The sequence below is a fragment of the Hipposideros armiger genome, unplaced genomic scaffold (assembly GCF_001890085.2).
Source record: "Hipposideros armiger isolate ML-2016 unplaced genomic scaffold, ASM189008v1 scaffold_1912, whole genome shotgun sequence".
NCBI lineage: Eukaryota > Metazoa > Chordata > Mammalia > Chiroptera > Hipposideridae > Hipposideros > Hipposideros armiger.
In genome coordinates this window covers 3,678-19,195 of record NW_017733262.1, presented here as the reverse complement: position 1 = coordinate 19,195, position 15,518 = coordinate 3,678, and the positions used below count along the sequence as shown (strand labels likewise).

At 48.4% G+C, this 15,518-nt stretch overlaps 1 pseudogene; it reads left to right on the top strand.

Annotated features, from left to right (window-relative positions):
- Positions 1-1,688: 1,688 nt before the first annotated feature.
- LOC109378369 (immunoglobulin heavy variable 3-23-like) lies at positions 1,689-2,204 on the top strand (annotated as a pseudogene).
- Positions 2,205-15,518: the final 13,314 nt, after the last annotated feature.

Here is a 15,518-nt window from a genome sequence, read left to right as displayed (position 1 = left end):
ACCCCCTGACACCCCACAAGACACCCACAACATTATTAATTATATTCCCTGAACTGTCCCCCCTATCCCTGTGTCAATATTGTAGTTGCGTATTTATGCTGTCTAGTCCCTTCCCCTTCTCCCTCATCCCCATCCCCTCCCAACTAACAGCCGTCAGTTGTTCCTCTATATCTCTGAGACCACTTCTGTTTACTTTCCTCGTTCATTCACAGAGGACACTGCCTGTGGGAAGAGGTGTCACAGCATAGACTCCATCCACACACTGGGCCCTTCTGAGGACTTTTCTCCCGACACCCGCTCCTGAGTTCGGGTGTCCCCATGGAGACCAGACGTGGAGCACACAGCCCAGGGCTCACTTCTCCTGCAGCACAGACTCTAACACGGTTCCCTCACATTGATTTTGCATGGGGCCCTGACATGGCACCGTCGGTCTGCTGGTGACTTTAGGTTTAGACCCACGTAAAGGACTTTGGTGTAAAGTCTCGCCATACTCACGAAGACGTCCATTCAGAGGGGTCGATGCAGGTGGGTGTGATCAGAGGTGATGAGATTTTCCATTTAGGGAACCCTGTGTGTTTGAATTACTCTGGGTTTCCTGGTTGGATACACTAAGGAGCATATGAGCTTCCCACAGAAGTAGCCTCCTCGTTACTCTGAAGAACATTTCTGTGTCCACTCCTCATGGGGATGGCCCAGCATCCCTAATCCAAGGTGACCAGGGTTAATTCACTGTATGGTGTAGACCACTCCACGTGTTTGATCTATTTTTATAGAAGTTAATCTTTTCTAGTCCACCACATTGTGTCCTGGATAAGTATGGGTTTATCTACTTTGTCAAACAGAAAAGAATCGTGAGAGAGAAGAATAGAATTCACACACTAGACCCACGAGTTTATAGGAGCCTCTGCCCAGCACACAGAGATACAGCCCCTATGCCCTCCAGGAATGGAAGGACTTACTGAAGGGGGAGGACAGATGATGGACATGATGAGGGCTGTTGGCTGGCAGAGTTCACCTGGCGTGAGAGTTACTAGAACCATAAATACTAGAGTAGAGGGACAGTGACAAGGAGCAGAGCACAGAGCTGTTGTCCCTGAAGACCACATGGCCCAGGGACACAGGGATGTGGACAAAGCACAAATCCTGGAGGGAGGGAAGGAACTGACCTGCAGGGGACGCTCAGGACCCTCTGTCCATGGGGCTCAGGCCCAGGAGCAGGAGCAGAGAGCGGCTGGGAGTGAGGGGTTCCTGTCCAGATCTGCAGTTCCCTTCCCTAGGAGCAAATATGTGCCTGGGGTTCAGAGGGGAGCAGCACAGGGACAGAGAAATGCGACCACTCTAACCAGACATGCTCTCAACTCTGTGGTTCTGTTTCAACTGATTCATCTGTGAAACGGATGTAAAACTATCTATGTCACATGACTTGTGTGTATATGTAAACATGGAATAAGATGATGGATACTAAGTGTTTACATCAACCACTAAATAACAAAAATCACATTTTCCCAAATGTTCTAATTGCCACAAAGTGCCCCAGGACACTTACGCCTGCACTGAGTCCCTGCTCTCTCTATAGGTGTCCAACCCCGGAGCTCCCTATATAGAAGGAGGACATGCAAATAGGGGCCCATCTGCTGATGAAAACCAGCCCAACCCTGACCCTGCAGCTCAGGGACAGGAGACCCAGCCTGGGATCCCCAGGTGTCCCCATTCCGTGATCAGGACTGAACACAGACAACACACCATGGAGTTTGGGCTCAGCTGGGTTTTCCTTGTGGCTATTTTAAGAGGTAATTTATGGAGAACAGAAGACTCTGAGTATGTGAGAGAACATGAGTGAGAGAAACAGTGGGTGTGTGACAGTTTCTGACCAGGACCTCTCTGTGTTTGCAGGTGTCCAGGGTGAGGTGCAGCTGGTGGAGTCTGGGGGAGGCTTGGTACAGCCTGGGGGGTCTCTGCGACTCTCCTGTGCAGCCTCTGGATTCACCTTTAGTAGTTACTGGATGGACTGGGTCCGCCAGGCTCCAGGAAAGGGGCTGGAGTGGGTCTCAGCCATCAGTAATGGTGGTGGTGGTATCACAAACTATGCCGATTCCGTGAAGGGCTGATTCACCATCTCCAGAGACAATGCCAAGAACACGCTGTATCTGCAAATGACCAGCCTGAGAGCCGAGGACACGGCCGTGTATTACTGTGCGAGTGACACAGTGAGGGGAAGTCAGTGTGAGCCCAGACACAAACCTCCCTGCACGGGACAGGGGTGCTGGGCTGCAGGGGGCGCTCAGGACACCAGGGGGCGCTCAGCACACACTGAGCACAGGGACCAGCCCCAGGAGCAGGTGTGGACCCCGGTGGCATAGCAACTTCCTTTGGGAACTGACATTCCCCTGAAATTTCTCAGCTGTTAACAGGACCAAGTCTTGAATCACCTCTGACCCTAATGTCTCCTATTCTCAGCAGCCAACAAAGTGGTAACAGTGTTTACAATGACGTATCACCAGAGACTGGGGACCTTTCCTTCACCAAATTCCTGTGTCTACTTGTTTTGTCACAGAGAGACCATCCTGAAGGCTCTCATCTTCCCAGTGGTTGGGAAACGTTTCCCACAGAGAGACCCCAACACAGTCCCGGCCCCTGTGTGCTGAGCTCTGGCTCTCTGCCCCCCATATGCCCACAGGCTCCCCATATGGCCCTTCCTTCCCACAGGCACACGGCCCCATGGGATTATGTTCAGCCCCCAGGACCTCCAACCCCATGGTCTCCATCCTCCCTATAGCATCACAACGTTAACCTCTCGGTCCTCATTTACATGGGTGGAGGTTGAAACCCACCCAGCATCACCTTCTGTCCTCTACTGTCCTAATTTTCACTAAATCCACCCTAGACCCTGAGCTCCATGGGGCTGGAGCTCTGCCCACACTCCCAGGTCCCCCACAGTGCCCGTCACAGAAGGGAGGTCCAGTAAATACGTGGGCATTCACATGCCCCCATGTCATCTCCTAATTTTTCTCACATACCAGCCCATTTGTAGACACCCCAGGGCAGATTACACTCACTGGGTCGGAAGGGGGCCCTGATGAGTTGACATGTCCTGAAAACACATGATTCACAGTGACACAGGCACTATTGCAGGACAAGCCCTTCATAAGAGGAGGCACAGCTGGCTGCTGACCACTGGGCACCACAAACAATTCAGAAGCCTTGTGACACAGGACATCCAAATGGACCCATATTTAGAAAGTAACATGGTGGACACCTCATGGCTGGCTATGGTGACACAAAAGACAGTGAATACTATGGGTGTATTTGTCACCCCTCATGTCTCAGTGACCAGCCCATATGTAGAGTCAGACATTTGTGAGCGAAAGTTCACATGGGAAATGGGAAAGACATGAAGTAGGACTGAGATAGGACTCACACTGGAAGATTGTTTAGGAGAAAAAAATTTAAATACAGCAAAGGCATATGAGCTGACTGTACTTCAGAAGCTGGATAAGAATAGAGAATAATTGAGTACTACTCTCAGGACAAGCATTTAAAATGTTGTCTTCTCGCCTTATATTCACTCACATTCTCTAAGAGTTTCAATCACTTTTATTGTAGAATTAAAAACCTAGCTAAAAAAAATGAAAATATATTGAACCAAGCAGCTGTACTCCAATTTTTGGAATTAAAAATATTATAAATGTGGCAAGGTGTTTGCACCAGTTGTCTCACACCCTATCCTGTTGTTTGAGCAAAACACTGACCTTATATATGAATTGTTGCTCCAAAAACTTTGAGGGAGTGGAAACAATCTTTACAATGTGCCTGCATCATGCAGCCTGTGTGGCTCAGCATGACCACTAGGGGACTGGTCACTTCCACAGTCCTGCACCAGGACAGCTGGTGGGAGGACCCCAGCTTGGTATCACAAGAAGAAGAGACACTGTCGTTTTGCAAAATGAGGCTAAAGATGTGGGAGTCATTTTAAAGCCATTCAATTGAAGAGAACTGAAAAACAGGATTTGTGCATTGCTGAGAGAATGCTGTGCTCTCAGTGTCACTAAATTCTTAAACTTTAACAAGGGTCCCTCACACTGACTTTGCACAGGGCCCTGACATGGCCCAGTCGGTCTGCTGGTGATTTTACCTTTAGACCCATGTAAAGGTCTTAGCTGTGAAGCCTCGCTATACTCAGGAAGACGTCCGTTCAGAGGGGTCGATGCAGGTGGGTGTGATCAGAGGTGATGAGATTTTCCATTTAGGAAACCCCGTGTGTTTGAATTTCTCTCTGGGTTTCCTGGTCGGATAGACTAAGGAGCATGTGAGCTTCCCACAGACGTGGCCTCCTCGTTACTCTGAAGAACCTTTCTGTGTCCACTCCTCATGGGGACGGCCCAGCACCCCTAACCCAAGGGGAACAGGGTTCATTCACTGTATGGTGTAGACCGTTCCACCGTTCCACCTGTTAGATCTATTTTTTTTTTTAGATTTTTTTGTTGGGGAATTGGAGGATGGAAACAGTGCTGGGGATTTGGGGGAAGGGGAAGAGACAAGTTGCTGTCCTTTTGTTCCTCAGTCTAGTTGTGGAGGACGTTGCTTCACTGGCCCAAGTTGGCAACATCATTGCGCTCTTCCCAGGTGAGTCAGATCAGTTGCCAGCTTCTGGAAGGTCGCTCACTGCGGCTGCTGGCCATTCACACTGGCTGCTGGCCACTCACACTGGCTGCTGGCTACACACGGTAACCCATGGCAACCCACTGCAGTTGGGGCTGCAGCCTATGCCCTCCCCAGCAACTCACAGCAGCCCAGCTCCAGGTTGAGCTGTTGTTCAGCATCTTAGCTGTGGAGGGCAGTGTCACTGGCCCTCATATGTGGGATCTGAACCGGGGCCCTCTGGCATCCCAAGCCAGCTCTTAATCAACACACCACTCAGCCGGCCCTTTTAGATCTATTTTTGTTTTATTTATTTTTATTTTTTTAAAGATTTTATTTGGGAATTGAGGGAGGTGAACACGTTGGGGAATTGAGGAAGGGGAACAGACAGGTAGACAAATTGCTGTTTGGTCTTCAGTCTAGCTGTGGAGGACATCGCTTCACTGGCCCATGTTGGTATGATCATTGTGCTCTTCCTGGGTGAGGCAGATCAGTCACTGATCATTGGTTGGCTGCTCAATGCGGCTCATAGCAGCTCTCACTGGCTGCCAGCCACTCATGTAGCTCACGGCAGCCCAGCTCCAGGTTGAGCTGTTGTTCATCATCTTAGCTGTAGAGGGCGCAGCGTCACTGGCCCTCAATGTGGGATCTGAACCGCGACCCTGCTGCTCAGAGCTGGTGCTCTCAAGCGAGCTCTTAACCAACTGAGCCACTTGGACGGCCCTAGATCTATTTTTATAGAAGCTAGCCTTCTCTTGTCCACCATATTGTATCGTGGATAAATATGGGTTTATCTACTTTATCAAATAAAATAAATCATGAAGGAGGGGAATAGAATTCACATACTAGACCCACGAGTTTATAGGAGCCTCCGCCCAGCACACAGGGGTACAGCCTCCAGCCCCACCCACACGCCCACAACAAACCTGAGCCCGAGCTGACAAGCAGAGGGGAGCTGAACCCGGAGTCTGGAGGGGAATTTGGGTGCTGGTACCTGGTGTGCTCGGGGTCTGAACGGGAGCTTCTGGGGGTACGACTCTGTTTCCCAGGCCTGACTCCATGGTTCACGGGAGAGGATAGAGGACGTATGGCTCTTCCACATAAAATGGGGACAGAACAGGGCAAGGGCTGCTGCTGGGAATGCAGAAAGGTGCCTCCTGCATTGGGTGTGTTCATGCATTTATCACCTTATCTACTTTGCCATGTTTCAAAACCTCACAAATCTTTCTGGCTGGGGAGGGACCGCCCCCGTGGGGTACCCAGTCCTCAGGGGCAGCACAGGCCAGGCTGGAGCAGGCCTCTCACACACAAACTAACCCACCCACAGCACTGCCTCTCTCTGGCCCGTTCACCAGGACACACGCTCCCTCTGCTTTCATCATCCCAGGCCCAGGTGCCCGGCACAGGGAGACGCCCCTCACCTCTGAGCCCTGACATTATTCCACCTCGTCCATCCAAAGCTGCTCACCTGCCGCCCCTCCTTTCCCAGGGAAAGCCCAGTGAGCCGGGTCCTCAGCTGCCCCTCGCTCCCTGTTTCCTGCCTCCCGACCACCCTGGTGCCTCCACGTGGCCTCACGGGGCCCCGAGCCCCCTGTTTCCTGGACCTGTGAGTGTGATTAACTCTGTTTCCCCTGATCCCTCCTGTGTGTCCTCTTGTGGCCACACCTGACTCACATCTCATGAAAGAATGCAGACAATTGGTGCTAAAGCAGGAAGGCCTAGGGTTGAGAGGAGGCCTTAGAGACATCCTGTCACTGCTTGTCTTCATGACTGGCTGTCCTGGTTGGGCTCCGCCATCTGGGGAACCTCAGTGTCAAGTGGGGCTTCCTGTGCGTGACTCTGTGCTGCTACTGTGACCTCATTTGGAAAGAGTCAACACCTCCTTCCTAAACTGTGGGCAAAGGTAGGGATCTCTCTCAAGTCAGGGTATTGTGGGGTCTGAGCACCTATCCACGGGCCCCTGGAGCTGAGCTCAGACTCTGGACCCCTCCCTGAGCAGAAAAGGGAGAGATCCAGGCTCAGCCCTGCCCTGGGACGGTCATCATTTATCTTTAATCTATGTTACAAAGGGCCAGCGGTCACTGCAGCCCAGCCCTGGGCATCAGAACAGACAGTGTGTAGTGAGGAGGCTGCAGGTCATGAGCACATATCCCTGAGTCATCAGTGACCCCACAGCCGACACCCACATGTCCCTGACCTCCATCAGAAAGGGATGGAGAGGCCCAAATCCTCAGACCAGGGTGTGTGCTTCCTGGGACCTGCAGCGATGATTGACATGGAGACAAAGATCTGTCTGCAGCCCTTCTCAGGATGCACCAGAAATACAACACAGCCAAAGTGTTTTGTTGTTTTTAGTTTCCACTGAAGAGTTTCTGAAAGTGGGAAGAGACTTGTGATGTAACTTCAATAATGAAGACTGTGTGGCATTGGTGGGGGGATGGACACACATCAATGACCAGGATACATGTGACCTTGGGTAAGCCAAGGGTTTCCTAGGTGGGACACAAAGATCACAGACTTTAAACAACAATAAAAAGCAGGAGAATGGAAAGGACTAGCTTTTATTGTGGGATCATATTTACAGCAAAATTGACTAAAATATTATATTTCAATTATGTTTATAAAGATTTGGTAACTGAACATATTTAAACTGTTTCATGTCAGAATGAGTCTACACATAATGCTAATCACTTCCATAATTATTATAAATAACCTTAAGTTTTAAAATCTGGTGATCTACTAACTAGTCAAGCATTTCATTTTATAGTCAGAAAAGTAGGAGTGGTCTTTGACCTTTTTCAAAGATTATGTCTTCCTTCATCCCAGACACAGATGTTGTATGAATTGAAGACAAGAGACCCTACTGGGCCCAAAAGGACCAGGGCCTGACTCTGTCCTTCCTCAGGTTTTTTAAAATTAAAGTTTATTGGGGTGACAATAGTTAGCAAATTTACATAGATTTTGGGTGTACAGTTCTGTAATACGTCGTCTATCACATTGTCTGTTAAACATTTATTTTCATACATGGAAAAATAGGGCTTTTTTTTAAACTTTTTCAGTGTATCTGATAGACCATGTGCTCTTTCATCCCAGACTCAGATGCTGAGAGTTCAAGAGAACAGACCCTACTGGGCCCAGAAGGACCAGGGGAGCCTGACTCAGTCCCTCCCCACTTATAAGGACCAGGCTGCGCCACATGCAAATTTCTCTGCAGGCTCCAGGGTAAAACCGTCCTTGGGCTGTGAGCTCACAGCTCTCTCCTCACACAGGGCTGAGTCTCTGAGGAAGGCAGAGCTGTGGTCTAGAAGAAGATGAGGCTGCTGGGTCTTCTCCTGTGCCTGGTGACAGCCCCCCAAGGTGAGGGGCTCAGATGTCAGACATGGTCTGTGGGATGGATGTGACTGCACGTGAGTAACAGACTGATTCTCCTTGTCCCCAGGTGCCCTGTCCCAGGTGCAGCTGCAGGAGTCGGGCCCAGGACTGGTGAAGCCCTCGCAGACCCTGTCCCTCACCTGCACTGTTTCTGGATTCTCTTTAAGCAGCAATAGTGTGCACTGGGTACGCCAGGCTCCTGGAAAGGGGCTGGAGTGGATTGGTGCTATGTGGTTTTGGAAGCACAGCCTATAAGCCAGCACTTAAGTCCCGCCTCAGCATCACCAGGGAAACCTCCAAGAGCCAAGTTTATTTAACACTGAAGAGCCTGACAGCTGAGGACACAGCTGTGTATTACTGTGTGAGGGACACAGTGAGGGGAAGTCAGTGTGAGCCCAGACACAAACCTCCCTGCAGGGGACTGGAGGGCTGGGCTGCAGGGGGCCCTCGGGACACACTGAGCACAGGGACCAGCCCCAGGAACAGTTGAAGAAGGAACTTCCTTTGGAAACAGAGATTTCTTCTGAAATTTCTCAGCTGCCCCCAGGGACAAGTCTTGATGCTTCTTTGTGGCTCTAATTTTTTCTATTCTCTCTCCAACCAATAAACAAGAGGGAGCATTGTTTACAATGACTATCACCGGTGACTAGGTTCCCTTCCTTCATGAAATCCATGTGCCCTGTTTTGATTCACATCAGAGACCACCCTGAGGGCTCTCATGTTCCCCGTGGTTGTGAACATTTCCCACAGACTTGAGTGCAGTCCCAGCCCCTGTGTGCTGAGCTCTGACTCTCTACCTCCCACATGCACATGCTCACCTCACATGAACCCTTCTTTCAGAAAGTACAACAGGTCCCACAGGGATGTGATCAGCCCCCAGGACCTCTACTCCACGGGGTCTCTGTCCGCCCTACAACACATTAACCTCTCATTCCTCATTTACTCAGGTGGGGGATGAACCCCAAGCCTAACATCACCTTCTGTCACCTACTGTCCTGATTCTTACTAAATCTGTCCTAGACCCTGAGCTCCATGGAGCTGGAGCTCTGCTCACACTCCCAGCTCCCCCACAGTACTCTTCACAGAAGGGAGGTCCAGTAAATATGTGGGCATTCACGTGCCCCCACGCCATCTCCTAACTCATCTAACATGTGTGTCTATTTGTGGACACCCCAGGGTGGGTTACACTCACTGGGTCTGAAGGTGGCTCTGCTGAGCCCATGTGTCCTAGACACACATGATTCATGGTGACAGAGGCACTATTGCAGGACAGGCTTGTCATAAGAGGGCACAGCTGGCTGCTGACCCCTGTGACTCTCTAACAATGCAGAAGCCTTATGACACAGGTCATCCTGATGGAACCTCCTGTACAGAGCACCGTGGTGGACACCTTATGGGTAGCTGTGGTGACACAAAGGACAGAGAACAGAGTGGGTGTGCTAGTCACTCTACATGTCTGTGACCAGCCCACATGTAGACTCAGACATTTGAGAGATAATGTTCTGGGAAAGACATGAAGTACAACTGAGACAGGACCCACAGCTGAAGTGTGTTTAGGAGAAATATTTAAAATACAGCAAAGGCATATGAACTGAGTGTAGTTAAGAAGCTGGGTAAAGAATAGCGAATAATTGAGTATTACTCTCAGTACACACATTTAAATGTGATATTCTGCCTTTTGATTATACTCACATCCTCTAAAAGTATAATTGTTTTGCATTTACACTTAAAGCAGTAACTACAAACAGTGGTTATATTGATTTAAGCCGCTATGCTTCAATGTTTGCAGTTAAAAAGGATTTTAAATGCTGAAGGGTGTTCTCACTGTCTATCTTTATATCCTATTATCTTCCAGGAGCAAAACAATGATCTTTGATGCAAAGGGCCCATGAGGACTGGTCCCTGGTCAGGTCCCACTTTACAGGTTTCCCAGGACTTGCTGTTGCTCATTACACATGAGCAGGAAATGACTTCAGCTGTCTTGGTAAAGATAATAACCAGTGTGTCTGTACCATTTAGTGTCATTTAAGAGAGAAATTTAAGAACGTGCATTTGAAGTCGCCTGATTCCTACAAGCCACGGGCTTGAGAATGAAAATTCCATGAGTGAAGTAAACAGCTGTAAGTTTTTCATTGTTTCAGTCAATATCAAGGGCTAAATGTTGATGTTTTATAACGATGCTTTGAGTCCATCTGTAGATACGTGCATCCCCTCAGGGCTCACACAGGATTGTAGCCCAGGTTCAGGCTGCTGGTTGGGCATCGTGACCCACTACAGCATTTTCTTAGCTTCCGTGTTACGTGTTTTAGGATTGACATCCACCCTCACATCAGCCAAGTCTCTAGGATGGAGCAGTGATTCTAAAATTCCTCAACTCGTCCATGTGATGGGCTTTCCTGCAGACATGAGAACCCACTCTGTTCGCAAAGCATCCCCAAATCATACACTGCTCCCCAAACCTATGTGTGTATTTCCTAGTTTACCCTAATTGACAAGTTCCTGCACCTGCAGTAACTTCCACCGTCTGGGCTGATTGTGCATCAGACAGAGGAATAGATTGTGAAGGAAAGCTTTTAGTATTATAGTAAGTCCTGGTTAGCAGCCTCCAGTTTTAATATTGATGTGTGACCCGTCAACTAATAATATTAGGTTCAGTTTCTCCATGAGATTCTCCAATAAATAGAAGGTATGCACGGAATTTCCCTGATGAAGATGAAACGATTGTGAGACAGTGTTGGAATTCAGCCCTGACTCGTGTCTGTCTGAGATTTGGGCCTCACCTAGAATCTAGAACTGAGCTAAATTTCCAATCAGGGCTTTCTTATCTCAATGACTCCAGATTATGAGTGGCTATTTCAGGAAAAAGGAACACAACCTGAACTGCTTAAACAAAGAGAGAAATCAGGACAAAATGAAACTAGAATCCCAGATGTGTGTCTCCTGGGTCTTGGTTAATTCAACCATTCATGTTACTTTAACTCACACTCATGGGAGTGCGTTTCCCAGTTTTGCACATTGACACTTCCTGTGACTCAGCTTCAAGTTCCAGTTAACTCCCCCCATGTATGGACATAGTGACATATTCCCAAGGGTCACATGCAGACATGAAAGGGGACCACAGGAAGGGAGGAAATGGCTCTACTGAAATTAACTGTTGAAGAACCAGGAAGCCCCCACACACCCTGTCTCCTGCTCCCCTGACTAGACTAGGTCACATGTCCACATAGACACAAATCCATATTGGAAAATGAGATTGCATCGGTGAAAGTCAACATTTTTGTATAATGTTGGATTAATAAATTCTAATAATTGGAGGTACTTTCAATTGTTCATTGGTTTCCTGTCAATGGATAAGGAAATATGATGTTGTTTATAATATTAATGATTTCATTTGTTCTCTGCTTTTCCATATTAGAGACTGACATCATATTTTCTATAACAAAATTTCCTTAAGCTAAATACTTCCAAGTTTTTACATACACCTTCAGCAAAAGTTTTCTAGTCTAATTCAGTTTCATCTATGTCACCAATATTTGGGATGCTCTTCATATCTCTTCATCATATTTATTGGGCCTGACCATGTTGAATTCTCCCTGTGATCCACCCTGAGATCCAGAAAAGAGACGGAGTTGAAGAAATCCCCCCGCCCTTTGTGTTCCAGGAAGCAGCTCCCGGCAAAGTGCCCTCCTCCAGCACATGACTCAGGTAAGACATGTGGATAGTCCCCTGTGTGATGGGACAGCACCATTAGCTCCACAAAGTTCATCCTAAATTAATCTGGTGTTTTGGATGGTCACCAGTGTTACCTAGTTGCCTTAGGGAAAGGAGAAGTAAAATTTCACATACATCCATGACGAGCAGGTAATTCCAGTTTGGAGTTGGGATTCTAGGTTAAAAATTCCCAGGGACAGAGGTCTGTCACCCTTGATTGCTTCATTTGAAAAAGATGGTTAAAGGCTGTGGAGGAAATCATTTGTGGGATTTAAACCTGCTTAGAGACACTTTCCCTTGAAATGATTTCTGTACATCTTCATCAGAACAAATCCCTTGTTAACTAAGATAATTAAACTCTAGTTCAGTCTCTCTCCTGAACTTTGGTCCACCACCAGCCTGAGTGGAGAAAGACATACTGTTGCTCTCTTTTCTGTCCACTTCTCAATCTTCGCAAAGTTTGTTGGAATTCCAGGAAGTGGATATTTTTTATGAAGAAATCATTCATGACACTTGTTAAAACGGTAAGGCAGGTTTTATTCAGGGGACAGTGGAAGGGCACATGGACCACCGCCAGGAGGCTTCACAGTTGGGGAGGGAGATTGGAACCAAATGGAATTGCAACAAGGGAAAGTGGGACTTTATATTCAAGAGTCAGGGAGGTTGTGGATGGAGATTTAGTAGGAGGAAGATAAGGGGTGAGAGGGTTCTTGCTGAACCAACCTGAGGGACTTGCTGAAGGAAAGCCAGGGTGTACAGGCATTGCCCAGGGGATGGTGGGGGATGAGGGAACTGATCAGATATCTAGAGTTATCAGACATTGAGAGTGGGGATTGGGTAAATCTCCTTAGAAAGATGTTTCCTAAAATTCATTGATTTAGAGGTTGACATGGAAGTGCAAATGTCCAGGCCTCACTGGATGTAGCATTCAGAGGGGCTTGGCCAACATTGGTCAAAGTCAGGCTCTGTGTCCATATGTAAAAAAAGAACTTCTGTCTCATCTCACTCCATTCACAAATATTAAATACAAATAGATGCACGATATAAGTATACGAATTACCATATGAACTTATATAAAAAAAGCGAAAAAGGAAAACCTTTGGAACGATTTGCCACCCTCTGTTAATAGCCTCCTATCTTGGGTTGAACCCAGTTTCAGAACTGCAGACATAGCTTCATGGTGAGAAGACCTAAGAGGACATCCCCCCGGGAGAACCTGCGAAGGCTGCAGGCTGCAGGCAGGGAGACGGACGTGGCCAAGGACAGGCATCGTTTCTGTAGCCCCACAGGTGGCAGCCTCAGCCTGCCCTGCCAGGGCTGACGCTGAGCAGGTTGAGTCTCCACCCCAGAGACAATGCACGTGCATCTCAGCTTCTGCCCTCTCGGCCATTGCCAAGAGCCTCCCCGGGTGGTCGTGAATCCTAGTGCTTCTAAATCCCCAGACAGGTGGGCTGGCCCCACACCTTGGGCACAGTTCTCCAAGCGGAGCTGCAAGTTCCTTCCTTGGAGGACAGAGCACAGCACCCAGGAGCGGGCCCACCACACAAGGGCAGGCACCACAGGGGCACTCATCCTTTGTGCCCACCTCACCTGTGCTGATGAGCAGAAACAAAGGAGAACCTATTACCGTGGGTGGCTCAGAAGTGTCTGAATCTAAGGGGACCATCCTGGGCTCCAAGCTACTAATTGTGATGGTCATCATGAACTTCTGAGCAAAATACTGACCTATGGACTCTGTGTCTCTTCCCTCAAACTCAGGTCCTGTGAAAAGTATGTCTTAATCACACATCCGTGAGTTCCTCCAAACATAAAATAGGAGTTATAACAGTGTTGAGTGGAGAGGGAGAGCGGAGATGGGTCACCTGAGGTCTGCAAAAGTTGTATGTTTTATGAGGGAGACAGATGGGCTGAGATGAGAATGGCAAGTGTGTGCTCAATGTTACCTGTTGGGGACATTATTAATACTTGAATGCTATCAATTATGATTGATCATTTACAAATAGAGATCTCTAACGAATTGAGGGGTTGAAGTGCAGGAATCACATCCAGAGATCATGAAGAGATGAATATAGGTTGGAAATTGTTACATTTCAGATGCACAGCAATCACCTGGGAAAGGGGAATTTTAAAACGAGTGTATGTGTCCCATTTCCAAATATTAAGAATCACCTGAGTAGTCACAGGTTATTTCATCCCTATTCCCAGGGGGCTGATGCAGGTTCTCGGGGCTCACAGGATTGTGGACACAGCAGGCCTGGAACTCAGGGAACAATAATGTAAACATTTAACAAGCTCTCAGCGGTGATGAGACCATATCACAGGAGAGGGTCCATGGAAGGAGGTGGTAGCTGTGCTGGACTCAGCATGGATGCAGGAGGACCCCGTCCTGAGGAGATGGGGGAGTTGGGTTGTGTCCAGAGGACAGAAAGTCAAGGGGATTGAAGGAAAGCAGTTCCGGTCACCAAAAGGTGGAGCTGCCCTTTGATCTGGTTCCAAGGCGTCTCCTTGACCAAGTTCTCCTCCATCTGAGATGACACGCCATGTGATTCCTTAAATCGACACTCACAGGGGCACCAGAAGGACCANAGGTAGCTGTACACTTAGCACTTCATGGCATCTGATCATTCATTAAGCTCCTATCATGTTCACTTAACCCAGGAATGGAAGGTTGGCAGATGCCAGCAGACCCTGGTTCCCTGAACATTATTTCAAGAGGAATCAATTCATGTCGCCTCAGTGTGAGTCATGTTTGCTTTTGTTGTGTTTGTCAAAGCAGGCCACACAACCAGGGCTACTGTCAGTGAGGGGACACTGCCCATGTGCTAGATAAAGCAACAAAAGAACAATTTGGAAAATTTTCACATGAAAATCAGCATGTGTGTGTGTGTGTGTGTGTGTGTGTGTGTGTGAGTCCTGCTGATGACCAGATGTGGAGTGGGCTTTCAGCTCCGGGAGTCTGCACCTGCAGATATTCTCAGGTGTCACCTTCAGCCACAGGAACCTAAAGGAGATGAGAGGCCCCCAAAGCCCCGGACATTCTGGACTCAGGAGTTTTTGTGTCAGTTCATCTGGCAGCTCAGGGAAGGGGCCCCTGGTGGTTTCATAAAGACCTTCAGAAGGACAACCTGCAGAGTCATTGGGGTTAGTGAGACCAATTCACTATTTACAGATGTGCGGTCAAAGCTTACGGTGTCCCTGAGGGAGCACTGTGAGGTCACGGCACAGACATTTCACACCGGACCAGAGACGCTAGAGGCCACGCCCTGTGAGCCCAGACAGGACCCTCCCATGCAGGGCGCAGGCTGGGCTGCAGGGGATGCTCAGGACCCACCCAGCTGGGGCTGCAGCCCCAGGAGCACGTGGGGAGGGAGCCTAGACGGGGTTTCCTTCCTCTTTATAAAAAATCATTTGAAACAAGATTTGGGCAAGAACTGCTGAACTGTCTATACCTAACCTATTCTACTGGGAGAATTTACGAAACACCATGCACCATAAAATCAAATTTAAAATGAGTTTCTAGGACTTGAAGATGTCCTAATAGCAGCAATCTGGATGACAAGGATGGATTAATAAATTAAAATTTTTCTACATTTGGGGACACACACTGACCCCAGAATTGAGACATTAAGATTGAAGCACAGAACAGGCTCAAATAGCCTCTGTTTCATTCAAAGTGTGGTTCTCAGTGAAGGTCGCGTCCTGGGAACCTTGTTCCTCAGTGGGAGGTGCTCTGTCTGCACAGATTCAGGGACCTGGCAGGGGACACATATGCTCCAACAAGGATTAGGACATGGACC